The sequence below is a fragment of the Chamaea fasciata genome, unplaced genomic scaffold (genome assembly GCF_029207755.1).
Source record: "Chamaea fasciata isolate MVZ Bird 193981 ecotype frontalis unplaced genomic scaffold, bChaFas1.0.hap1 SCAF_2, whole genome shotgun sequence".
Lineage (NCBI taxonomy): Eukaryota > Metazoa > Chordata > Aves > Passeriformes > Sylviidae > Chamaea > Chamaea fasciata.
Genome location: NW_027094087.1, coordinates 56,692,322 through 56,719,898, shown reverse-complemented (window position 1 = coordinate 56,719,898; position 27,577 = coordinate 56,692,322). Strand labels below are relative to the sequence as shown.

Below are 27,577 nucleotides of genomic sequence, written 5' to 3'. Positions count from 1 at the left end.
CATCAGCAAAGTACCCACATGCTCCTGCATTTGCTCTTCTGACTCAGTTACAGCTAACACGGGAGGAGTGGTCTCCACAGAATGGCTTTTCCAGCAGAACAGCTATGAATCAACTTGCCTCATGTCTCTGCACCTAACAGCCCAACTGCCATGTTCCGGTGTGTTTTTTGGGGAGGTAAGAGGGACCACACCTCACCAAAGCACTGTGAAAAGAGAGGAGCAAAAGCGAAACTGAGCTGAAGACAACCACTGACCAGGTTCCCCAGAGAGAAAGAAAAGAAACTGTCTTCATGGATTTCTACTGGTTTTAACCAGCTTCAGCAGAGGGGAACATGATTTTTAATTCTACTGTATCCCTTTAATAAACACCCCAAAGAAGACATTTTCCAGATAACTGAGGAATTTTTTACAGTGTTGACTTACCAAGCAGAGCACAATAACCAGCTATTCTGTTTGCACTATAAGGCACTACAGTGCAATGAGTTAATAATTTATCGTGGCATTGCTCTTGGCAACTGACCATAATAACTTCTAAAATTCTTCCTCATTCTTACATTTTTAGTCTCAGCAAAAATACGGCACCCTTAGAACCTCAGCCCTACCAGAACACTTCTTAGCTGAGGTAAGAGGTTTAATCCTTTTGAACACCTGCTTTCCTTCTGGATTGTTTCAGGCTCAGAGCAAAGGTCATCATTTCATTTCAATAACCTGATTTAGCAGACAGGAATAACTAAAATATTTTTAAACAAAGCAAGAAGTTAACATTCATTCAAAACTGCAGCAATGCAGTTCTCATCCCTGCATTTCCTTCCCCTTCTTCTCACTTTACTTCTCTGAAGTAAAAAGAACAAAAAAGCCCAAGCTTCTGCCTTCACCAAAAGCTTTTATTTGCACATGATCCCAAACTAACAAGCAAACACCTTTTCCTCCCATTTTACATTATCGAAATTTAAACCTTTACATAACTTTGAGCAATACTTAATTTATTAGTTAACACATTCTTGTTCTCAATCAAAAGCATCTAGCTATGGTGTTCAGATAATTCACTGGAAAACAAGTTTTAATGTGATGTGTAGAAGAGAGTTAGTCAATCATCCTAAGTATTGCTTTGCTGAAGCACTGGCCATGAAAAATGGTCCTTTTCCAAGGACAACTGTGCTACTTTGTCCTTCTCCTTATTGCTCAACCCCAGCTCTTAGAAACTCCACGGCTCCACCACTCTGAAATCAATCCCTAACCTGGTTCAGTCAACCAGCTCAACAACTTCTGTGGCATTGATATGTGACTTGCCAACTTGGCTCATCTTGGCTGAACAAGATAAGGAAAAGGTTGCTCTCACAAATAGCTTAGACTGCGGATAGGAGGGGAAGGCAATAACGCACTAGGAAACAATCTATGCTGTCAGCAAGAAAAAATGAGGATGGCAGTCCTCAAGCAGCTGGATGAGTGCTCCTGCCAAGGAAACATCTGGGAATGACCATGCCCACCTCTGACTGTTTCACTAAAGGCACGTTTAAATTAAATTAGACTGGTGCAGGTTCACAAAAACGTAGGTCTAGAGTTTAAATTGCAACTTTACCTCAACTAATACAGCTTTACTGTTGAGTCTTACCTAAGGGCAAGCTAAGGGCCTGGGCAGATGCTAAATGAGCTGTTTAAGGATTTACAACTCCCTATCTGAGTAAAACTTGCTTAGCCCAAACGTCCCTCCTGTGCTCCAGGGCACATCCACGCAAACTGCTGCTGCATGGGTTTAATGGGATGTGCCACCAAACCAGCAGGGAAGTTACATACGCTGCCTTCACTTATGAGTGAAAAAGCAGCTGGTGTGAGGCTGAAGCACCTTCAGTGTGCACCTAAGCTCTGTAAGCACATGGTGTGTGAAAATACCAGAGCCAGCATCAAGGCACTAGCATTATTCTCCAATCCAGTTAATAAGTACCAGGATTGTTCACGACAGACAGTGTAACAGGTTCTCCAAAGGCAGTCTCTCTCAGAAAGAAACTGCTTTCTCCACACAGTAGAGGTTTCATCCCACCTAGAGATCCGCATTTAAGGCAGCAAAAACAAACCCATCAAACTTCACACTGATTTTTTCTATTTCCTTTTTTTACTGCCATGCTGCATCTGTGCAGTATGTATGCATCAGTAGTCCTGGGTTTCCTCTCTCAAGGCAATGGGATTTTACCCAGCTAGGTATTTGCAAGTAATAACTGCTACTGTCTCTCCCCTCAAATGCAGAGATTTCACATCATCATATATCAATAAATGTCATCACGGCTTTTCTGTTTATGAAGTCTAAAACTAAAAATTAACAAAATGCTTCCGAAGTCCACCTGAATACATGGCACCCATAAGAGATGCTTTAAACATTACAAACACCAGAATCTAGACACAAAATATATCCTTCTAGCTACATTGCTCCAAAAGTATAAAGCTTTTTCTGCAAATATCCCATTCTAATATTATAAAAAAAAAAAAAAAATTGCAAGTCCAAGCTCTTAGCTTGTAGTTTGGGAAAAGTTTTTCAATATTTCTTACTGTTGAGAATTATTTCTAGCCCAGTACCACTGAAACAAGATTTAATAGATGTCATCTGAAGGACCATACTAAAAGACAATTAGGTCTTTATAAAAACAAATGTTAGAATGTTGCATTACATCAAGCAATCATAATCAGATATACATATTTCAAAAGTGCCCAAACAGGAAAATATTTTGCCAAAAGTAACCTTCTTGCTGCCTTTTTTTTTACCCCAGAAATCCCTTCATAGTCCATATTTAAATGGTCTAAATCAATGGTTTCTGCGTAAGAATTATAGAATAGTTTTGGTTAGAAGAGACCTTTAAAGGTCATCTAGTCCACCCCCCTGCTGTGACCAGGGACATCCTCAGCTAGATCAGGTTCCTCAGATTACAGCCCCTTCAGACAAATTCAAACTGTGTTTCACTTAGTTGCTTCAAAAGCAATTTATTTCACTGTTGCTTCGAACTGATACTAAAAGAAACACACTTTTTTGACCGAAAAGGACCAGCACTTTTGAAAATGCTGCAAGCCGTCCTCAGCAAACTGTGGACTGTTTTTCAACACAGAAAGTTTCATTTTCATTCATATGACTAAACCATCTTTTTTCTCTACAGAAAAAAGGTCTCCAAATGGACACTTCCTCTCTACAGTTCCCTCTTTTCTCTCTTTGAAATAAACATTAGTTGGTCCTTCAAAAAAAAAAAAAAAAAAAAAAAAAAAAAACCGAACCAACAGGATGGCCTCCCAATAGCTCACCACCAAGAGTACTGGAGCCCTTTGCTGGGCTTACACAGCTCTCAACAAGCTGGTTTGGAGGCACCTCGAGACAGGGAAGTGAAGCGAATTCTTGCAATGTGTGCAGTTTGCAACCCTTTGCCCTCCACGGCCCGTAAGCGTCACAATTATTTTCTTGATAGCTAATACTCGCGTTTCCATGCTTAATTTACAGGCATCAGGACAGAGCTGGAATGGCTACAGAGAGTAAATAGTTTACAGAGGCCCTGGAGATGGGGGAATGACAGCACAAAACAGAAAATGCATCAAGAGGATTCGAATGGATAATGTAAACACCACCTCCGAGGACAATGCCAGGCAAATTCTGTCATCAGCAGACAATGTGCAAGCCCTGGTGACTTCAAGACACAGTTTTCATGAAAGCTCTTCCTAAGAGGGTCATCTTCTGGTAAGAAAGACAGCCTCCACTGAAAACAAACCATGTGATCACATCCTTGGGAAGCTATTCTTGTTAGCTCCAAAATTATGTAGGGCAGCACATGTAGCAGGCACAAAGAGGGGAAAACTGACAGTATCCTTGTGAACTTGCTTTTAACTTGAAATTGAGTCTAGTTGGAAGGGCAAGTTAAACATTAATTTTCTGACAGTGGTCAGCACTGGGTATCACAAATTGTAACTGCAGTTTCACAATCATATTTTGCTACTTCTTTCCCTAGTTGCTACTTAAAATTGAATAAATGCAAGATAACCGAAAACTGGAGAACAGCAGAAGTGACTTTATATAAAGCTCAGAAAAACACAGTCGTTTTCTTCTAACCTGTCAGATTTATTCACCCTGTCAAAGGATCTCATGAAAAACACAAGTAACTCTAAAGGAACATAGAGCATGACCAAACAGTATATGCGGCCACAATAAGTAAAAATGTTTCTTTCTCTCAAGAGCAGACAAAAATTTGAATCACCCAAGATCACCCCTTTCTTCTAACACAGAAACTCAAGAGTTGCGTGGCATGACATTTATACTGAGCCCACTTCAGAAGTCAAACCACTACCATGCAAGAAGGTGAAGGAAATGCGGAAGGAGCTCACAAGTGAAGCGATGAAACCGTTAGTACACTAACGGCAACATTCAAGAAGTGCAGTACATTCCCCTCAAAACAAAAAATGTATTTGGTATATTCACACAGAAATGTTGATGATGAGTTAAATATAGGGTGTTCTAGAAATAGACTAGAATATCTAATTATAGATGAAGACAGTGACATTCAATCCATCCCAAAGCAACTCTTTCCCACAGTTTCCAACCTATGTACTTAACATTCCTATTCCTAGCAAAATATCCTAACCATAATATCTTTTCCCCCAATACAGAGAGAAATAATTTTTACATGCAAATTTAGGAATTGGAGGTTCTTTCCAGGCTAACAAAACTACTATCAGTTTCATATTGAAGCCTGCTTGAACCCAGTAGAAACTCACACATGACACAAGAGGAGTGATCTCTTTAAGGACAAATAAATGACCTGAGCTCCAGCCCTCTGACTCAACACTGAAGACGGCTGACAGGTAAAGCCTAAAGCACACCAAGGTAAGAATGCATAAACTTTGGTCCCTATCCAATGGGGGATCCTCTCAGCACAACCACTGACGCAGTGGGAAGCTTTGCCAAAGGACAGGCTCATATTGAAGAATAAATCGTTTTTACCTCTACATAGATTAGCCAGGTCAGGTCAAGAAAGTGAAAACATCCAGAGCCTTTCACACGGCTGCTGCAGACTTTTGATAAGCAAAAGACTTAAAATTCCAGTATGTGTAGTCTCTGTCAACTACTTTATCTGTGAAGAAACACTTAGGTAAGATTTAAGAAAGCAGGATTTAAGAATGCAAATAATCTCTAAAACACGTCAGTGGCATTAAAATTATAAGCACCATAAATCACTGGCATATGGTAGCAAAGTTTCAGAGCTTATGGTGCAGACTGTAACCAAGGCTGGAAAGGTGAACTCCACCTCCTGCCACTCCTGTGCTGAATCACTGTGGTGGGGGAAAGTCCTTGCTCCTTCTCGCACACCCAACAAAACTCCAGTGAGTTACCAAAATTGTCAGTGAAAACAACAAAATCTGCAAGCAAAAGCTGAGAAATTTTTGCCAACACCTGCAAGAAGAGAAAGCTGTTCTGGAGATCAAAGGTTCTCCTCTGATAGAGAGGGAAATCTTCCATTTTTCTTTCTTTTCTATCAGCTCACTGAGCACAGCGCTGCCACAGTTCCCTCCCTTGAAAAGGGTTGTACTGAAATATACCTCACGGATTCGGCTTTTTTCATACATCAAGTGCCCAAAAAATAACACACACAACTGAAGTATGAGTTTGCAGCAATCCTGAAACATCAGGCTATACCAGGCCAACCACATTCTTCAGATCTGGACGTCTACCTTTTTTCTTCTTCTCATTTGAGGACCAAGACCATGGACTTGACAATTCTAATATTCAACGGATTTGAAAAGAGCACATTAGAAACCCAACACTTTTGTAAAAGCAGGGATCTGGAAATAATGTTCAAGCTAACTGGCATCTAATGACACCACTCCCATGGCTCTCTCAACAATCACAAACTCAATCCAGACTGAAAGATCCCTGCCTTGGGGGTGGGGGAGTGGGAGAAAGGTGTGATTTTTTTTTTTTTTTTTTTTTGAGACAAACATGGGCTTCAGCTGTACCAAAACTAATACCATTACTCTGTACCTTCTAATCCACTTCTCTGCCTTCTAGATCTGCCCAAACTGTCATCTGTAAGTCTTGGGGGGAGTTTCAAATCACTTTTTCTTAGCTCCACCACTGTACCACAGATGCATCTGTATCCCCGGCAAAGTTCTTGTACAGCAGCAAGAGACTGAACATGGCAGATTTTGCCTTCAAAGAGGAACTGCTCCTCTGTGAAGCCCTGATCAAGAGAAAGTTGCAGCAGACACTTACCCTTTAGAACACAAAAAGCCTTCTGACCAGATAAGCAGCTGCAGCTTGGGAGATGACTTAAAAAGAAAAACTTAAAACCTCAAGTTTTTAGGGCTGGATGTCTCAACACGGTCTGGTGCAAAAGAAAGAAGGGGAGAAAAGAGATAAGAAAAGGGAGGATCATGTTCTACCAGTTGCAAGCAGAGAGCCCTACAATCTGAAAATAAAAGTCATGATGTTAAAAAGAAACATATAAGAACTTTTTTAGGAAAAAACCTCTATTACTAAATCAAAATATTATTTTCAAGTGGTTCCTCTGTAACTTTTTTTTTGATTTTTCAACATGTAACAACGCACCAAATAAATCTCCCTAACACTTGCAAAACTTGTTTCTTTTAGAAAGAAAAAAAAAAAAAAGCAAAATGTAACACGAAAAGATAGTGAAAACATATTGCACTCTTAAGATGTCGAAGGAAGATATGGCTGAATACTGGGAAGGCAGAAGACAGACAGCCTCACCCAAAACATGACCATTTACTCAATGGTTGCCTCCCTCCTCTCCCTCCCCTGCAACTGACCACAGTACTAACCAAGACTCCATTATACTTCTCAGATACAGGCTCTAGACAGTAAATGAACACGGAAAGTATTCCCCTGTGCACAGCAGCTCAAGTGCCCTGCCATTTAATTTTCAGTAAGAAGATATCGAATTTGATTTCTCATGTGACAGACTGAAATATAGGGTCCAAAGTTCTCAGTCAAAAACTCAGTCAAAACTTCTAAAGAACATTTTCTCGCAACAAAGGTGGAAACAGTGATTCTTTTTTCAAAATACTTTGCTAGAGTTCAGAAGTACATAATTAGGGGAACCAAGGTGGTTTTCATCCACTGAAAGTTTAAGAAGCAATTTGACGCACCACAATTACCTCCCAGATTTTCTTCTCCCATTACAACTACCACTAAGCCTATTTTCTAATTGGTCTGCCATGCACACCATCACCATAACTTCCATTTCTTAATCATTTTCAGGAAAAGGTGAGCACCTGCCCGCATAACAACTTAACTCCTTCTATTTTGAAACGACACCGCGGCGGCTGCCGTTAATGGCTCTGTTTCGGCAGAAAGACAACTTCAGTTTAAGGGCGCAGAGAATAACCTGTCTTTGAAATGATATTTTATATCTGCCATTTTAAAGTCACCACGGACCACACCGGGCGAACAGCAGTGGAGAGAAGGTGCTCAAAGCTGCAGCGCTGATTGCCAACACTTTGCCCCGAGTCGCTCTGGACCGTGCTCTGCCCCACGCTAAGCAAGTCCAGGCACACGCAGCTCCAGAACAAAATACGTGTATTTTACAGTCCGCTGAGCGGCGGCTGGAGGGCTCGGACCGGCAGCCTGCCTGGCACCCCCGCACGCTTAAAAGGAGACAAAAGAATAAAACGCAGCAGAATTACAAACCAGCTGTCACAGTTGTGCAGCGCGCTGCTCAGAGAAGCACAGCCGCGGTGTCCTTTGCCCGCAGCAACAGGCTCAGCTCCAGGCAGCTCACGGCGCTGCCGCCCCGAGACGCCCCTTTACTCACGGCCCAATTTATAGTTCGCTTTTCCCCGGTGCCGCTCTTTTCCAGAAGTTCCCTCTTCCCCGCAGTTTCTCCCGACGGCTGCGGAGCACTGCCCCGGGCGCGGCCGCACGTCGAGGCAGCGGCCGCCGCCCGCAGCGCCGCGTCCCCCCGCCCGCCCGGCTCTCGCTCCCCGGGCAGCACGTACCGCCCGGCCGCGGGGCCCGCGGCGCCGCCCCGGCCTCCCCGCAGCGTCGTGCAGCTAAAATGGCTCCTGTCGAGAGGGGGAAGTGGTGCCCGGGCCCCGGACGGTGACTCACGGCGGGGCCGGGCGGCTCGGCTCGGAACGACACGACACGCCCCGGGGCGGCGGCCGGCGCTCCGCCGGGCCCGGCCCGCAGGTGGCGGCGGGGCGGGACAGGCCGGCGGCGCCTCGTGACCCGCCCGGGCTCCGCTCGGCCCGGCGGCCTCGTGTGCGGAGCGCGCCCGCCCGGCTCCCGCCGCTGCCTCCGCTCCGTACGAAACATCCCAGCCCGCTCCCCTCCATGAGCAGTAATTCACAGAGTCAATTAGGTTGGAAAAGACCTCTGAGATCATCGTGTCTGACCCATGTCCAAACAACTCCCTGTCAACTAGACCATGGCACCAAGTGCCACCTCCTTAGGCAGCCCGTTCCAATGTCTAAACACCCTTCTGTGATTAAATTCTTCCTAATCCTTCCAACCTAAACCTCCCCTGGCACGGTTTAAGACTGTGTTCTCTCATCCTTAAGTAAATGAACAACCACGTTTCTGTGGAACATCTCATCTTTTCATGTAGTATCTTCTTGCTCGCACCAAAATGGTTAACTCCTGAAAAAGAGTGGAACTTTGGAGGCCCAAAATGCTTGGGGAAATTCAGTGAAAGCACAGTATCCAATGGAGCACGGGACAGAGAGCCAATGCCAGAGCCAGTAAGTTTCTGATACACACTTCATGTTCTTAAAAAACCAAACTCTTGTGCCTAGTAAACAACACACTGAAAGCCGCCTAGCCCACTGCAGTGCAGGTGCTTGGGATGGACTCTATGCACAGGGCATGCTGAAAGGCCTGACAGAAGTGTAATCTTAAAAACGTGGCGCAGAGGGTGAGGACAGAGTTACTGCCACCTTGTTTCTCTAGGAAGGTAAGCTCACGCTCTGTTTACTGGCACGTGCACTGGTTTTCCACAAATTCCCAGAAAGGCAGAGCCCAAAGCAGTGCACTGGCCATAAGGGAAGGCATGGCACAGGAACCCAAGCCATGCAGCCAACTGAGAGGGTGTAATGGCACGCAAGGTGCTGGGAGGAGAGGATCTTGCAATGAACGGGGAAGATGAGAGTAAGAAAAACCTGAAGCTACTTCTAGCAAACACATTGAGATAAATTCAAATATATTTCAAGACAGCTGACATTAACACTCCCAATAATAATTAAACAGTAGTCCCACAAAGTTTTGCGCTGCATAAAACCCCTAGTTTTATGGACTTTAGTATCTCCAACTACAGGTTACATTTAATTACCAAGAAGAAAATTTTGGGGCTACTTCCAAATATTTGAGTCCTTATGACACCTGCATGGCACTTAAAAGCAAAATTGGGTCCCAGTTTATTGTTTAAAGGGCAGTTACTCATGTATGATTTTATTAGATATCGTTAATCATCCTGTTTTTGCAGCCTGCTTTAGTGGAAGATCTAAAAAAACCCGCAGCAGTACACTTTTAATGACTTATTGAGTAAACGCATCAATTAAGTCAGTACTAAAATATCTTCACTACAGCTCTTTATCAAAATATGACTTCACTTGTATTTCTCAGTTAAAAAAAGTCCATGAGAGAGAAAACACTGTGTCATTATTTTAGTCACTATATATTTTCCACCTCTCACAACAGATGTATATTCCTTCTCTCCAACAACTTAAGTCTAATCCAATCTTACATCTAAAGGCATTTGTTTCTTATGCTGCAAAACCCTTTGTAAATCATGGGACACGGAGGGAAGAAATCTGACCCAGGAGCACAGCGGTTCCGAGGAACTGTAACATTGGCACAGGGAGAGCACCATTTTAATAATTAAAGAAAGTCTGATAGTTATGTTTTAGAGAGGAAAGAAACAACACATTCTTATCCAGGCAATCAACTAAATTGAAAAATTATTTTGTAGTGATGTATTAGCACAAACTATGCAAACATTGTGCCGTTTCTAAGCTAAATCTGGAAGCAGTATTTTTTTTTAAAGCATATGTAAAATGTAAACATATTTAGCAAGAGAGAATGCAGGTGGATGTTCATCCCTGGAACTGTATCAGGTTTCTTGCTAATTATAATTTTGGCTTCAAGAAGAAGTGACCTTGCCCATTGCTGGGATGAGTATTTCCACGAAACTTAGATCACCATTTGCCCAAAAGACATAGCTAGACACTGACCAACAGCACAGCTTAAGCCAATTTAAACAGCTTCAGCCCTCCACTCCATCCCAGCCTCATATTCCTCACACTGAGCTACTCCCCCCACTGTTCCCCAGAGCAAATATTTGTGCAGCCGCACAGCGTGGCAGAGGGTGGAGCCCACCAGCAGAAAAGTTAAGGCTGCACAAATAAATAAATAAATTATGCACAGTACAATTTTCACGTTGCCGTTGGCCCCAGCTCCCAGAGAAACATATGCCAAATCATGTACTCCAAGGGGAGCAGTGCAGCCCTGCAGGATTGGGGTGGCAGCGACCTGGATGTGACTCTCACTTCTGCTGGCCTCAAGAACCCAAGCAAGCTGCTTCTCTTTTCACACCCTGCTTTGGTAATTACCCCCCTCCTTCGCAACTGGCTTCGAAAGCTACAGGTCTGCAAGGGCGGGATGAGATGGGCTGCCAGGAGGCACAGGAGCAGAACAAAGCAACTCTCCTGGCACAAGGGGCAGCCTGAAACTCTGAAGCCTTGCAAGGACACACCAGAATGATGTGCACTGGAGGTATCCTGCTCCACCTGAAAGACATACATTTAGTCGCAGAAAAACAAGCCAAAAGAAAGGTTTGTGACTGTGCTCAGCTTTCAATTTTGGATGGGGGCTGGGGAGGAGAAAACACTGTTTTGATGAAAGAAAGGGAGTAGAAAAATTAGATCCAAAAGCTATTAGTTTTTTTATTTTTCTGCTACGTTATACACAAGTTCACCACGAGAAGCTCTAGCAAACCCCCATTTATGTCACACCCTATGTACCATTCCTAAAGCAGCTCAAGATGCTGTAACTCCTTCCCACTCTGGCAAGAGGAGATTGCACCACCATGCTCCCAGCTCAGGCTCACAATTACCTCATACAGACTTGGGGTTTCATCAAATTCTGTCTCAAGACAGGATACAAATCTGATTTAAGAAGCTTCTGGTTTACATTTGTTTTTGGGGGATCCCAATATCTCAAGTTTTGCAAAACAGTTCATCTCAGGCGTCTCTGGAAGGGAAGAAAAAATTCCAACAATCCCATTCACAAGCACAGCCCTAAAGAACACCTGAGCAATGGATACGCCCAACATGACACTGTGTGTGGAAGGACAACACTTGAATCAGCTTTCACCCAAGTCTTAACATGCAAACTCCTGCACCTTCTTTTCTCCTTGTGTACAACACCAAGAAACACTAGCGGTGGTGATATCATATTTTAATCCAATAAATAAGTTATGCATCTAGCACAGTGCTACTGTCCTGGTGCTTTGGGTTTGTGGGCAGGTGCCACATACAACACAGGCTGACACTGCTGTGCGTTTCTAATGCCACCAGATGCATAATGACCTAAATGTTTACACATGGAGAAATTGCAACAGGAGATTATAGGGTAACTTACTCCTATGCCCAAAGGAAGTCTCTGCTAGGACTTAAGGCATAGGAAAATTCCTACTATTGTGTTGTTTAAAAACTTTATCACAAATTCAGGTAATACACTTCTGATATTTTTAAGACAACTGTTTGCCATCTACAAACTTCCATTTTCAGAGATTTCAACAGAAAAGAATCTCAGAGAAGAAATGTGGATGACACCTGGAGAGCAGCCCATGCAGCTATCAGTCCTTAATTTGCAATTTAAAGGTATGGCACAGTGATATTTTAGTGCACACTGTGAAAGTAGAGCACAATGAACTTGAGAAAATACAGTCTGCACTGTGTTCATCTTCTGAACTTTAGTTCAATTGTTGGGAAGGAAAGGTGGTAGTAAACAAAGTGCTTATAAAAGGTAACCTTTTATAATATATTTATACTTTTCAAAAGTTGAGAGTGAAGGTATCCTGGCCATCTGTGTTTAATTTGAATCCTTCAGACAGTAAACGTCATGTTTTAAAATACACAAGGGAGTGTTTCTCAAGTTTGTGGTAGCATAAATCTCCAGAAATGATTCCTTGGTAGCAGAAGGGCTAGAAAGGTGTCTGAAATTGAATGGATTCACAGTAAAGCACCAGGCAGCTTTAACCTCATCCATTTTGTCCTTCCAACTGTGCCTCCAGTGTTTCCTACTGAAGGCAGATTTGGCAAAGGTGCTGCCTTTGCCAGCAGTACAACATCCCACACAGCTACAAACCCCTGACCTTGTACAGCCTTGCAAACTCTTCTTGGATCGCCTCTAAGGTATTCCTAGGTCACATCCCAGCAATGGCAAGCCTCTAGGAAAATCTAATTTTCCTCACTCTTTCAAGTTCCTTCCTTCCTCTTTTTGTTATAGGTTTGCCTCTGCTGAGAAATAATACCTCTCAATATTTCTGAGAACAGTTTAAAATCTGTGTAAATTCTCCTTTCTACAGACAAGCAAGCTGTGGAGGAAAAGAATTGCAAAAAATCCAGATAGTAGATACAGCTCTGACACAGGATAATCTCTGATTCACTCTCAGCCAGAGAGTTCAGGCTCCAACTTCTCCCTGGCATTTCTTTACTAACCCAAATCACACTTTTCCCTTCCCATCCTCTCCTTGCAGTGGTTCTGATCCATGAGGTACCTGTTAAGCCTTCCACTGATCCTATTAAATGCCTTACTGTGGCAGAAAGCTGACTGGGGCGGATGGGGAACACCGGCTGCTCTTGAACTAAATCAGACTGTGATGAGCACTGCCACCCAAGGACATCCAACTTCCCTCTGTGGTAGTAATAACAACTACACTGGGCCAGCAGTCAGGTAAATTTTTCACCCTAAGATTCACATGATTGCACAACAGTCACCAAAAAAAACCCAAACCAAAACAAAAAAACCCCACAACACATTACTTGGGAATGCTACAGGCAGAGGGGACGGATAAGGTACTGCTTAACCCATGGCTTTCTGACATGAGCTAGCTCTTGTTCTGTCCTCCCTCTGCACACTCCTCACCCATTTGTTTCAGAAAGTGCACTGAAAGCCATTTAACATCCTATAAATACCCCTGCCAGTAAGTGTGACAGAAGTCACACTTGTAAACCCACAGCTCAAAGGCAAGTAACACAAAGAAATGAAAATAGAGACGGAACAAATTTATACCCCACACTACTTCTCTCAGTGAGCTTTAGACCCCACAAAAATCATGAAACAAAGAGTTAAACCATGATCTGCAAATATTTGCAAAATACGATGCAATGTTACCCAGTTTTCCCAGGAGAAAAATAAGAAATCATCATGCATCACCTAATGCTATTGGTAAGCACACTCAGACAGTTAAAGCTTCAGCATCCTAAAATCCAACTCACTTATAATTTCCAGTTCTTCATTCAGAATCACTAAACTGATCCAAAAAGGCCAACTTTCCTCACCTCTTTGAATGCCATCTGCAGAAACTGTTCAAGCACACACCCTACAAGAAAGAAGGCAACTAATCAGAAAGAAATGGACAGAGGAATGCATTTTATACCAATAAAGAGCTAACTCTATCTGGATTTAGTCTTTTTTTTAAATCTAGAAGAACTTCCTGTTTGAAAAGGCACAGCCTGTTTCTGAAACAAGGCAGAAAATAATATCATTCTAATTAAGACCCAAGTACAGCTATGCATTGTAAAGGCAACACTTTTATATACAGAACACCTCACTACAACATACTTGCAACAAACAAAGCCAAAATGAACTCATTTTTGTTACTGAATTACTGAATATCCCAAGAGGGCCAACAAGGGCATAGCAATATCATGTCTCTATTCCAAATTTTCACACAGTATGTGTATCAGCCCTGAAAATTCCTTTAAAATATACTTCAATAAAATACAAATCTGCACAATTCTGACTGCAGTAAGATTATGCTAGATCCTTAACTTTACAAAGGAAATCATCACTTGTGGGTACAGCTGGTTTGAAAGACAAGCATTGGGTTGCCTATCTTATCTCTACAGATTTGCACTCAAAACTTTTAAGCAAATACAGATTTCCTGCTGTTGTGCAAGAAAGATACAAAGGTAAGGGGCTTCAAGACACAAAGTAAAATTTGTAAATACTGATAAAATTCAAAAACATATGAATGAAAGAAAAGTCCAGACTTTCCAAGAATAAGAACCAATCTTTCCAGAAGGAAAGTCAGTTTTGATTCTTGAAGTAGAACAGCACACCCAACATGGTCCCACAAGCTTCAGATTCCCCACTATTACACTCCTTCAGAGCTATGCTGCATTAACAGGATGGTTGTATTTGCTATGAAATCCTTGCAAGGACAGTTTTTGAAGAACACTAGCTTAATCTGAAACCATTAGAGATGTGACTACACCAGTAGTGGTAAACTTGGCCTTTACTCTTTTCCTTTCTTACACACACAAACACAAAACACAGAACTATTTGTAAACATGTTGTTCTGTAGTTTTTCCTTTTGATGTCACAATCTTGTAATCCCTGATACAAGAAAGAAAAAAAATCGGGGATGTGGATTAACAGAAATATATACTAAGTGCCACTATGTTGCAAATACAACTAGAAGGGACACAGAGCCGAGGACTGGGCAAATTTTATATAGTCCAACAGTGCTTTCTTAACTGGGACTCTTTGTAGCTGGCTAAGAAGTCCTCATTAAAAAGCTGTAACTGTATTTTTTTCCTCTGCTCACTCTGTGAGTCACCCATTACATTTTTGGATGTTGCAACACATTCATGAATAATAAACACATACTTGGAAGAAGAAAAAAAACCAAAACAGTGTTCACAGTGGATTTTTTAATGTCTGTATCTATCAGAATAAAAATCAAGAATGAAGCTGAGATTTTCAGAAGTTTCTATGAAAGGAATGCTATTAATCACAAAGTATTTGGTACACCCAGACACTAACACACAGACACACGCCAAAGTTACAGCACAGCGGTGTCAGTACTGCTATTATTGTTTGGCCTCTTAACAGGGCGGGAGCAGAGGGGGAGGGATCATCATGTTCCCCATCAAACCCTCTCCTGAGGGAGAACAGCTAGGCACCGCCCTTAGCTAGACAGTTCTGGACCCAAAGCTGCGCTTCTGCAGCTGCCTCTCTTTTTTTTTTTTTTTTTAAATAATTTTCTTTTAAAGACCAGAAAGTCAGGTTGTGGAGGCTGTGCAGTCCCAGAAAGCCACCCGTGCTACAGGAAATTACTGTTGATGTCTTAAAGAAGTACCAGGGAATTATTAATCCACATTTGTGTTTTAGACAATAACAAAAAGAGCATCCGACAGATTCATGTGTCAGGGTGGTTGCTGCAAGGTTCTTTTGCAGATGAAAAAGTGTTTACTTCTACTCCAATTTCTTTTATCCTTTCAACCCTGCCACCCTACCCAGGCCACACTGGCTACCTCACACACTTGTACTGACTCCATGTACGGATGCAGACCAAATTCATGGAATTAAAGGAAATCCAGATAAACATCATTTTTAGAAAAATGTTGAGCCAGAGGTCCAGAAATATTTTAGATGCTTACAAGAATGCAACAGGGTATTTCTGCCCTGCTCAGGATGTGAACACAAAGGAAAGGAAAGTGTGTTTATTACTGCTCTTCCAGCTGCTTTAATTAATGGAGAAAGATAAAAGTGGTAACTTGAAGAGGCAGGAGATAGAAAATAAATTGCAGAAAAAAGAAGCTCATGTGAATTAATCAGTTTTCCATTGCAACTCACTCAGGCAGAGACCTGGCTATTAAAGAACAGTTAGCTAGAAACCCAGCCTGGTTACTTGCTTGTTCAGGAAATAATATTTTTAGTAGCAGGCTTACCTATCCAAATACATGCTACATTAACCAATTGGTGAATGCATAAATCATGGAGAAGAGGGGGGAAAAAATAAAGACTGCAGTGACACAAAGAGGAGGGACGTTGATGAGCTCAGTGCTGCTGGGAAGGGGAACTGGCTGCTGGAAGCCCAACATTTTTATCTCTCAGCTACATTTTAAGTCACAAAAACAACAGCTTCCATCTCTATGCTCATCTTCAGCCAGGCAAGCAGTCCTACCAGCAAATCCTGTAGAAATGAGATCCTGTGGATCAGTCCAAGAAACCAAACCATCACCTCTCTGCTATTGTAACTTGCCCACAAAAACAAGGCATAGCAGTTGGACATATCCTAAATAGTTCAGTTCCAGAGAGAATTGCTGCTACTATCATGTGTTTTCCAAAAGCCTCCCAGGAATCATCTTTCTTGGTTCTGTGGTCTAGGGAGCCCTGAAACCAAAATTGAGAACCAGAGGCCAAGAGAACAAGAAGACATTATGGCAGGCACAGTTTCACACATCTGATTTTCCTCCTGCTTTCTACTAACAGAGGTCAGTCATTCTGTTATTAATGGAAGCAGCTCAATATCCTCCCCAAATAACCTGTCACAAAGATTTGGCATTCTCAATGCTACATTCAAAGTACTATATATAATTTTTATTCATTATTTCAGTCCAATTTTGTCTCTTTAGCATTTCAATATATATATTTAACCTTATAATCCATTTTGTCTGGCATTTATTGAAGGTCCATCAGCTTTAAAGATATGTGTGATCTGAAAAACACCCCACTAGAATTGAGTGATTTCAATTCCCTCCACGTCAAGGAACAGGAGTGCTCATATTCTAGCATGGTAGCCTAAAATCAGAGCGTTTCATCTACTGCATCTCTGTAACTAATTTTATTTCCTGAACTTTTCCTTTTAATGCTCCCCATTTTTAGCAAGACTCATTAGAAATATTTTCCAGCTTTGCATAAGAGACAAAAATATACCACTTGTGACTGAGATCTCAGAAATCTTCCTGTGTAACTGAAGAGTAACATCAAACTAATTTAATTTTAATATTCAGAATAACAATAACTAAAACAACCTTTAACACAGTAGTCAATGATCTCTATGAGGACGGAGAAAGAGCAAGGAAAATTACTTTTTTGGGGTGTTTTTTTCATTAATTGCTCTCATCCTCAGGCTTGTTGGTTTTATGACATGATCCCTTGCTACTTTGCATAAGCTAGCAGCAGCTTACTTCCTGCTACTGTTTCATGAGAAAATGAACTCCCCTACCCTAAACAAGCACCCTTTAATTCTTTTATTGCTAATCCTTACTTGCATGAAGCAGGCTGCTGCTTCCCCAGAAGATCCTAAATAATCTCCCTCAGGGTTGTGGTTCCAGGTGATTGTAACAGTGATAGGCATATTTTTTCTACTTAACTTTCTGAAAATATACTGATTTTCTTAATACACTAAAACATACTAAAATTACCCTTTCTACTCAAGTATATGACATTATCCAGTGAATGTTTTCAAAGCTACCTCAAGTATATTTTTGTGCACCATTCCAGCAAAAGTCAGATTTGGAGGTACAGGATTTATGGAACAAAATTATACAGCATAACAGATAATTCACCACACAGCAAACAGGGAAAATGGTACCTGCATCATCAGAAAATGCAGATTTGCATTTTTGTGATGCAATGGCAGCTGGATATCATAGAGAGAGAGAACAGAGGAGAGAGCACCCTGCTTTGGGTGCAAATCAGGTACAATATCCAGGGAAAAATTCATGCTTATAGGCAGAAAGGAGTAGGGTGAAGACCTGACCTGAGGGTCTGCAGGTCAGAATTAATGCAGGAAAAAGCTGGTAATCTACATGGACAAAGCAAGGCAGAGGAATGTATAACCACAATGTATAGTCATTTAGTAGTTGTGTTGGCTCACTTTTAGTTTAAAATCATTGCCTCTTGTCACTATCTGACATAAAAAGTCCCTATCACTCCTTTCTGTAAGACACCATAAGGTCTCCTTGGAGCCTTCTCTTTTTCAGGCTCTCTCAGCCTGACTTTGTAGGAGAGGTGCTCCAGACATCTGATCATCTTCATGGTCTCCTCTGGAGCTGCTCCAACAGGTCCATGTCTTTTTTTTTTTTTTGCTGAGGATGCCAGAGCTGGATGCAGCACTCCAGCTAGGATCTCCCAGAGGGGAAGAATCACCTCCTCACCCTGCTGGCCATGCTGATTTTGCTGCAGCCCAGGATGTGATCAGCCTTCCGGGCTGCAAGTATGTACTTGTTGGCTCACATTCAGCTTTTCATCCACAAGAACCCCCAAGTCCTTCTCCACAGGGCTACTGACATTTTGTTTTGTTACAAAGCTCCTCTCTGCCATCAACATCACAGAATCATAGATTAGTTTGAGTTGGAAGGGACCTTCAAAGACCATCTAGTCCACCCTATCCACCATGGCTAGGGACCTACTGCACTAGATCAGGTTGCTCAAAGCCCCACCCAACCTGACTTTGAACACCTGTTCATCCACAACATCTCTCTGACTCTGAGCAGAGCAGAAATATTTCTACTAGCTATGCAAGCAAACCCCCCAAAAGATATCTCCCTGTCATCCATTTATTTTCACTTTTATTAAACACCGAAAGTACAAAGAGTTGAAATCCTCTGGGGGGGGAAAAAAAATATCACTACTGAGGTAAAACAGAGCTGGTGGCAGGCTGCTAATTCATATACTCTTTTTCTCTGCATCCCTCATGGGGCCTTATTGCCTCACTTTCCCCACTACTTTCCCCTCAGGTCTGATCGCTGGCACCAATCCCAAGATAACAACCACACCTGACTGCCCACAGAACTGCTTGGGGCTTTCTGTACCTCCCTCCTCATTTGTAAAACACAGCAAAGTAAGTCCAGACTGTCTAAAAGGAATTGGAAGATCTTGAGTTTGAACTCTTGGGCATATCCAACTGGGAAAGCTCTGGTGCTTCACTGATGGCTACCATTCACTTAGAAAATCTGACCATTAAGTAGGTGAAGAAACTGCTTGTCCATGGTTCATCCTCCTAATCTCCCAAAACTACATCACACTACATTCAGGAGACAAGAGGAATGAAATTTAAACTGTAATTACAGGTAGCTGGTCTTCAATGTTATTTGGTAACAGCATTCAGACTTGAGTCCATTTTTCTCACATTTAGCAAAAGGTAACACTTTGTTGTTAAAAAGGACACAAAAACCCCTTCAGTAAACAATATCCACACACTAAGCTGGATGAGAGGGATGCAAATTTCTCACTACAGGTAATCAATTAAAATCAACATTCTTCTGCAAGCACTGATCTAGCTCCCAGCTATTCAATAGGAGTTTAAATTATCACAACTTTACCAGTGGGACTATTCAATTTCTTCTGTGTCTCATTTCCCTGGTTCATGTTCTTATAGTTATAAGGAGGAAGCTAGTTTGGATTGCCTTTTTCTACTTCCTTCCCTTTCTAATTTGTTTCACCTTATTTTCTTTCATTCTCAGCTCTATTCCCTATTCTTCAGGCATATAAATGAACATTCAAGATACATTTTGTAATAGAGATAGGAAAATTTGATTGTGATGGCTCTCCAGAGCAAAAGCCTGGAGACATCTGCTTTTAAGCCACCCAAGCTCTGATCATGTTCCAGTCAAAGTCCAATACAATTGTCATTTCCTCCCTGCTTATCTGGAGAGGGTAAGTAATATTTTTCTGGCAGATGAAACAAGTAATCCTAAAAAAGTGATTCCCCCCTAGAATGGTGGGGGAAAAAAAAACAAACCAAAAAAACCCCCCTTTATTTTTACTTGTCTCCAGTTCAAAAACAAACTGAAAGCCACGATTTGAAAATGTAACTAGGTAAGAAAGTGGGAGCACACAAACAAAGTACCAGTGACAACATTCATAATGCCACCACCATCCTCCAGTTTCTTTAACACAGTATCCAAATTCAGTGGTTTCCCTAATACTTCCCATTTAGGATAGTTTGCTCTGCTAAAAAGCAGTCATCCTGCAAACGTGACCACTGTGCTATGCAAAGAACCACAATTTTGCATTTTCTCCCTTAAATGGCACCTGCACAAATATTTCTGCTGATTGAAACACCTATAGCAAGAGGTGTTGCTGCTCAGTCTGATAATAACACACACAGAATGGAAACTTGTATCTGAACATACGTGTTCCAACTCCAAAAGAAAAGACTGGGAGAGTTGATATGGTTATCCACCGTATCATAAACCAGAAACTCCAACAAACTACAGTATCCAACTACATTTAATGCTGTTCCATGTCTTGATGTCAATCTGAAACAAGGAAAATGTGAATCCAGGAGACCTAGAGGATTAAAAAATTTTTTAAAAAGTCATATTCTTGACCGGTGTTGAGGCAAAGACATGAGATCTGAAACCTAGTCTTAATTTGAAAGTATGTGAAGAAATATACAGTATTTTGTGGTAATTCTCCACAGAAAAGGCATTCTCCCTAAAAACACCTTTTTTTCCTTCAGGAAAACGTGAAATTAGTAATTTTCTTTGACTAATGTGCATAGATTTGGGAAAAGAAGAAAAAAACCCACCTACCTAGTAAACACAATGGAGGGGTTGTACAGTAATAGTGTCACGCATGACTTGACCTTTCAGCTGCTAGTCACACACAACGATAAAACAGAAACCCCCACTTCTGATTCAGCTTTTATTTCAGAGGCAAAACACAAAATCTACAAAGGTCAACATAATGGTTTTCTTGCAGAAAACACATGAAGACCTTTTATGCCAACAACATCCTGAAAGCCTGCTGTCCTGAAAATCTGTTCTGTCTGACCTCTGCTTTAGAATGCCCCAACATGTACAACTAGAGGCAAAGCAAGCAGCTACATCAGACTTTAGGTAATGCATTTGAAATAATTCACCTCAAATGAGGTACACAATGATGCAATCACCCCCTCCCCTCCCAAAAGAGTACAATAATGATAGAAGTATATTAGTATACTTAATCTTAAGGACACGTAAACAATTTAACATCAATATATGCGTCCTGGAAAAATTTCAGTCAGTCATTTGCAAAGAATATAAGTGTATTTCTGTCTCTCACCATCATGGCTGTAGTATGCTTATGATCAGAAACCAGTTTGTTCATTAATTAAATATTATACCTGAAGTGGTTGCCAAATTTTGCTACATGATAATATTATCATTTGAAAAATTCTTAGTAGTCTTTTTATAAATCCTTCAGAACGAATCTGTTAACCCACAAAATTAGGTCAACTATGAAACCTGAGAAAAAACCCCGAGAGGTTTGTTTTGGATGGCTTAAGATGAAGGTTTCATCTTGAATGCCTTGAAAAGGCATTCAGTGAAAGACAGCTACACAGAGCACATGGAAATCCAAACATGTAAGAAAAGAGCTCAGTGCTACCTCGGTGGAGGTAAGCAGGTGCTGGGGGATCTATTCTCTGTGCAAAACTACATGTGGGTATAATTCCCCTCTACCAGAAAGAAACATAGAAGTAAAACGCTGGCACAGGTCTGCCAGCACAAAGTTGGAGAAAGGTTTACAATACTAGATTCTGTAGATACATCTCATTTCCAATATCTCCACTAACACACAACTGATTTCCTTAACCGTTCCCCCAGCAGTTTCTCAGCACATTTACCAGAACCTGCCTCAACTTTGCCACCTAAGCTCCCCAGTCCATCTTGAGAGAAATAAATCCACTGTTTTAACCGGGTAAGTTAAGAAAAATAATTTTGGCAGAAACAGAAGGGTTCCTGATTTCAGCTGGCAGGTCAGAGACAGTAAACGCAAACAGAAGATGAGTGACCAGCTGCTGGGGGTGGGGGGGTGACTGATGCAGAAGACAAGCAGACATCACAGCTATGGACTATGCTCTAGAGATTCGTTGTTTGTTAGACAACACATTATTATCACAACATAACTGGATGTTGCATTCAACAATGACAAAGTTGGATCAGTCAGTGTTCCTATGGCAGTACATGAACGCTAAGTACTGTCACCATCCTTTTTTCTGACCAGTCTTGCTGTTCTTTTACCCACAGTACCACTTCCCTTGTCATTTTTCTTAAAAAATACCAAATCCCATGACACAGGATGGCATAATCTCATCACCTCTTCAGTAAACTGGTGACAAAGTCCACCCTCAGCTTCCCTTAAAACAAACACATCTGCTGTAATTCTCTTGATCAACAGTGGACCTTAAAAACAACAGACCTTTCAATTTCTCCCAGTACTTTCTCTTTTAACAGAATGAAAGAACAGAGAACAGATATCAGAATGCTGTTCCTGCAAAAGATCTTTGAAGGCCTGCAGGAAGTTGTAGAATCCTACAGCTTTTCCACCAGTAGTTCCACTGCTCCACCACCAGCTCATGGCCCCTCTCTGAAAAGCCCAAACACAACCCAGAATCGTCCAACACAGGCTAATGTGCAAGCTGCTGGAAATGGCACAGTGGCAGTGCCTCTCTGGGCAGCAGCAGATGCTGAAACAGAAGCTGCAGCAGCAGATACCGTGTGAGAAACCTTCTGCCAGGACTTGGAAAGTGCTTGGCATCCTGTCTGGATCTATGACACGCAAATGAGTCACAGAACAAGGTCAAGCAAGCTGAAACACCTCATTAAATTTGGTGATGCCTGTATCACCAGGAACTCCAGACAATGTAACTGCTTAATGTCACTATTGTATTTATGGAGGAAAAAAAAATTAAAAAAACAAAACAAAACAAGATATCCACTGCCTAGAGTAGACAAGTGAGTTTTAGTACTAGGTTGTAATAAGAAAAAAAGATTTCTGTACACACATACAAATAAAAGAAGGAAGTTAAATTCTGGAGAGTGGGCAAATTTACATCTTCACTGGCTACAGGTGTGCTGGATGAGGGACCAAATGGGAAGTTTGCATAACAGGTACAGAGTAATGCATTCCATAAAAACACCTAACTATTGACTATTCTGATTATAGTGACACTTGGCTGTGGTGAGGTGGAAAATCAAACCTGACAGATAACACAGTCCTACTATTATTTTCAGCAGTTGTTAATTCAGGTTGCATAATTACCCTACACACATAAATTTGTGCTGTTAAGCATACAAACAGTATAGCTCAACTATTTGACAGTATTATGTTCAAATTTGGTATGCCTCTGAGATGGACACTTAACAATTCTGATAATTTTAATCTCAGCCTCAAACATTGTTTCTCCTCACATCCAGGAAGGGAATGAAACTCACTAGATATTACAAACACAATAAGGTGTCACAAAGTGGCAAACTGCAACCCAAGACTGCACTTTCAAAACAGACACAATGTGGCAATATTCATTATCACCTTACATTAAAACAAGTTTTATCCAAGTACTGAAACATCAAAATAGAATGCCAAATTTATTGTTCTCTGATTCTGCCATTTTCTGAGAAGAAATTTATTAAATAGCCTAACTGGAGCTCTTTAAAATTGAAAACATCCAATCAGATTTGTACTTTTGTTATTAAGTCGGCTCCTGTGTGTCCTAGAAATCAATAGTGCATTATTATTAACTCCACTGAACATAGCAACAGGCCTGTGGGCCAAACCCTAGAAGGCTGTACTGTCATTATTTTCTCAAATATGAACATCTCAATAGGGGAGATGAGGAAAATGTATTGAAAAATCATGTTTAAGAGGAGTGCTTGAGTATTTCCAAGTCAGTGGAAACACTCATATATACATGCTTTCAAGTCTAAAGACAGTGACTTACAAGAACTTGGTCTCCTCAAGTTTCAGTTGTTCTCAACAAGAAAACTTCCAGTAAACTCATCCTATAGAGAAAATGTTTTATTACCTTAAAACCTTCATAGGATATCTTAAAGTGTGAATGAAAAAGCCAAACCAAAACCACTGTAGAAGACTGAACATCAGGCTTTTGATACCACATACACTAAAGTACATGCAATAAAATAAGTTTTTCACAGAAAGAAATAATTCAACACTTTAGAGTATATTTGTCCTAGTTCAGCTGCCAGATGAAAAAATGTGTCTCTTTGTTATATCAAAAAGAATGGAGCACGGAATTATAAAGCACTGTCTTATAGCTAGCTAGGCTCAAGTTCAATTCCCAGGCCAAATTAAACCTTCAGGTTTCTTGTGAAGCTGCCTGAAAAGGAGCGTTGCAGTTAATGCTTCAACTTGATTCAGGCAGTCAGTCATGTGTCAGGTTACCAAATGATTTCACCGACATACCCTCTGTTGTTTTGGTGACTGCCGGGGGTGTTCTGCTGCCAGGCCATGTGCACACTGCCTGCCTCTGTCTGCCTGAGCAGATGTGGCTGCGGGACAGGAATGCCCCAAGGACAGAGAGATGGTAAAGGGGAGAGCAGCGAACAGCTGACTTCTGAACACTGAGCAATGTCCTTGCCTATCTAAAGGCAGAAAAAAATTTTTTCATCTCTGAATATAACTGACAGTATCCTGAACAAAGAAAGATGATACACCAACCTGGGAATAGGAGGGGACTCTGTAAAGTGAGGATCTGATATCCTGTCACCAGCTGCCACCAGATGTTGATACTCTAGAGGGAAGTACATAAAAATTAATCATACTCCCAGAAGTCAAATTAGGCACTAAGAAAAAATGGTCCTGCCGAGCCAGGAGAAAACCAGCCAAGTACTGAAGCATGGCATTTTACTGTAATCTTGTCGAGGCAGCAACATGTGCTATAATACAAGGAAAGCACTGCAAGTCATCTTGTTTTTTCAATCTAGGGAAAAATGCAGGTGAATGGAGTAAAGTCCTTCCCCCTTCTACACATACTGGAAACATCCTCCACCAAAGCAAGTATAAGCACATCTTTGAGAAGAAAACCCCAGCAACCCTAAACACGCTCAGCAACTGCAAATCCACCATAGTCCTTTATGGCCCTCGTTGCTACTTGTTATTTCAAAGTACAACAAGCCTAACTTCATCTTGCAGACACTGGATGGTCAAGTAAATATCACGTATTTTCCTTACACACGTGAATGATGCACCATTTCCTCTCTCAGATGTACAATGTGCAATTGTGACACCCGGTCTCCAAACCCTGGATCACTTTTGTCACTGTGCTCTTATTAATATTTCACATCCTTGCTCACGTGTGAGCAGCAAAACCAGACATGGAATTCCTGTGATCTTACTAATGCCACGTACTTTCCTACTTCTGTGCAATATTTATATTGCTACACAGCCAAGACCACACTTCAGTGGCAGCACTGCAATGAAAACTCCCATTGAGATGATTCTTCGCACAAATTCTTAAGCCTTCTTCCAATAAATCACCAGTTTGAGGACAGTCCCCTATCGTGCTGGCGTAACCACAATCCTGGTTCCTTTGTATGTGGCTGCATGAAAAATGCCTTCTGATGGATGCTGATCATTTAAGAAAATTATTTGGAGTATCATGTACTAGTAACTTGTTCCACACGTGCACAAACCTGCACATTATGTGCTGGTAATGATGCGATATCATCACAAAAGCTGTGAATATATTGATATTAACCAGCCTTATACCAAGATCCAGCCCCCAGGGAACCTCAGAAGAAACAGCTGCACTCCCATAGAAGAAAAAAGGCACGCCTAAGTTCCTCTCTAAACTAAGAAAGATTTATGAAGCAACTTTGCCAATGTTTGTGGTATTTATTCCACAGTGACTCCATGGCACAATTGTTTTAAACTCACACTTCACTGCAGACTTAATAGATATATCAGGGATACAATATAGGGTGAGTCTGCTACAATAGAGCAGTTGATGAATATCTTAGGAATTTAGGAGATGTGGGTTTTTCACAATTCAAAACGCTGGGAAGCAATTTGCTTTAGTTCTACTGTAAACTGGTCTTTAACAATCGTTAAGTCATTTCGAAATATTCAGAACGAGTAAGCCCTGGCTTGTAATTTATTTCAGAGGCTCCATTTTAAAGTTTTCTATTTTTCAGCCAAGAAAACAATGAATAATGTGAGTAAGGAAAATCATTCATAGCATTAACCAAAGATGTTTAGGTTCCTTTATCTAGTAAGAAAAAAAAAATAAAAAACAAAACCAAAAAACCAAACAAAAACAACAAAAGAACAGTTAGTAGAGCAAGTAACCAATCAAATAACATTGTAATTCAGCAGCATATTTCCATGTACAAAAACATATACACACAGAATTGGTGAAGCTTGTAGCGTCGCCTATTAGGCAGCTGCTCAACACTTCCAATGCAAGATGCTGCTTCCAGCTGCTTGTAACTTGGCCAGACTCTGACTGTTTGGGTTGAAATTTTCCAAGCTGAATGTCTGCCTCAGGCTAAATTTTGTTCCATGTGCTTAGAAGTTACCTCTGAGTGAGGGGTGCAGAAAGAGGCAGACTGGGATTAAAAGAACTCGGCCAAAATACTTCAGCTGTTTTCAGAACCAAACCAGGGAAAATGCTGTCTCCCAACAGCAATAGGCATCTGGCAAACTCAAAAGGCTATCATGCTCTTCCATCTCCCAATGACAGACCTGAATGAGGGGTGGAGCCCATATATTGGAGGCCCCTGTTTTGCTGCCCCCATGAGAAGTCCACCTGCATTTGGTCAAATGTCCAAAACCAAATTGCACTGTGTGCATTTTCAGTAGGTGTTCTCTAGGCCACATCCACATTCTTCTCAGGTTCTCATTGTGATCAGATAACACAAGGGATATGAGCAAGAACACCAACACAGACCACAGCCACGACCTACCACCACTGTTTACCCTCAACAGGGGGCTCTGACAGCAGAGTCCCAGATGCTACATTACAAATCCAGCTGATGAAGGAGAGTGACACAAATATGCCACCCTAGGCTGCCTGTCTGCTTTTTGGTGCTTTTCCTAAGGGACAGAAAATATAGAAAATTACTTACAAATTGCAGTATTAAAAACATGATAAGCAAAGCAGAATTTAGAAATTATTAGAACTAAGTGGTCTACAGTAACTAAAAATGTCTCCTAGTGCTTATATGCATCAATCTCTAATTAGATCAATCTGTATTTGCAACTGACCTGGTCACATTTTTTCCCACTGAAGCTTTGATATAATTAACACACAAGCTCCTCTTTTTGCCCTTGTTCTCTAGAGCAACACTGCTCACTTTCAAATCACAGAGGAAATTATTTCTTTTCTCTCAGGTTCTTATATGGTTCTCATCACTACAGTAATCTGTAAGATAAAGGATGCTGTCATCCACGTATTTTTAATATGGGAAACTAAGAGAGATTAAAGCAAAAAACAGTAGACACTGAGTGAGCAATTCTGAAACTCAAGGCTTGTATTTCTAACATGCTTAGACCTGCAAAACATCTTCTGTACACAGAGAGCAAACAGACACTCGCTTATATTCCAGATGGTTAAGTTTAGCATAACTGCGAAGCGGATCCCAGGGACTCAGGCCAGGCTCCCAGAAAACCCAACAGACCACAGGCAAAAACCTTTATGCTCATGAAGAAATCGACGGTAAAGGACGGGGCTGCAAAATCCGATTCTCCAGCTGTCTCAACCACGAAGCTGCCTCTCCTGTACAGTTTTTTGCCTCATACATGTTACCTCTTCTCACTGCTGCCCAGCCAGAGAGCTGCTACACCTTGGGG

General features: G+C 41.4%; 1 protein-coding gene across 4 annotated transcripts in view; it reads right to left on the bottom strand.

The window, feature by feature from the left end:
• Nucleotides 1-27,577, bottom strand: part of ELF1 (E74 like ETS transcription factor 1) — an 87,001-nt gene that overhangs the window by 57,452 nt on the left and 1,972 nt on the right. Inside the window, exon 1 of one of the 4 annotated variants that reach the window (XM_066176239.1) lies at nt 7,981-8,081. The exons of 2 other annotated variants lie outside the window; for them this stretch is intronic. The gene's annotated coding sequence lies outside the window, so the exon portion shown is untranslated. Of the gene's footprint in view, nt 1-7,796; nt 7,955-7,980; nt 8,082-27,577 lie in introns of those variants that run through there. One more of the 4 variants, XM_066176240.1, reaches the window with a different exon arrangement.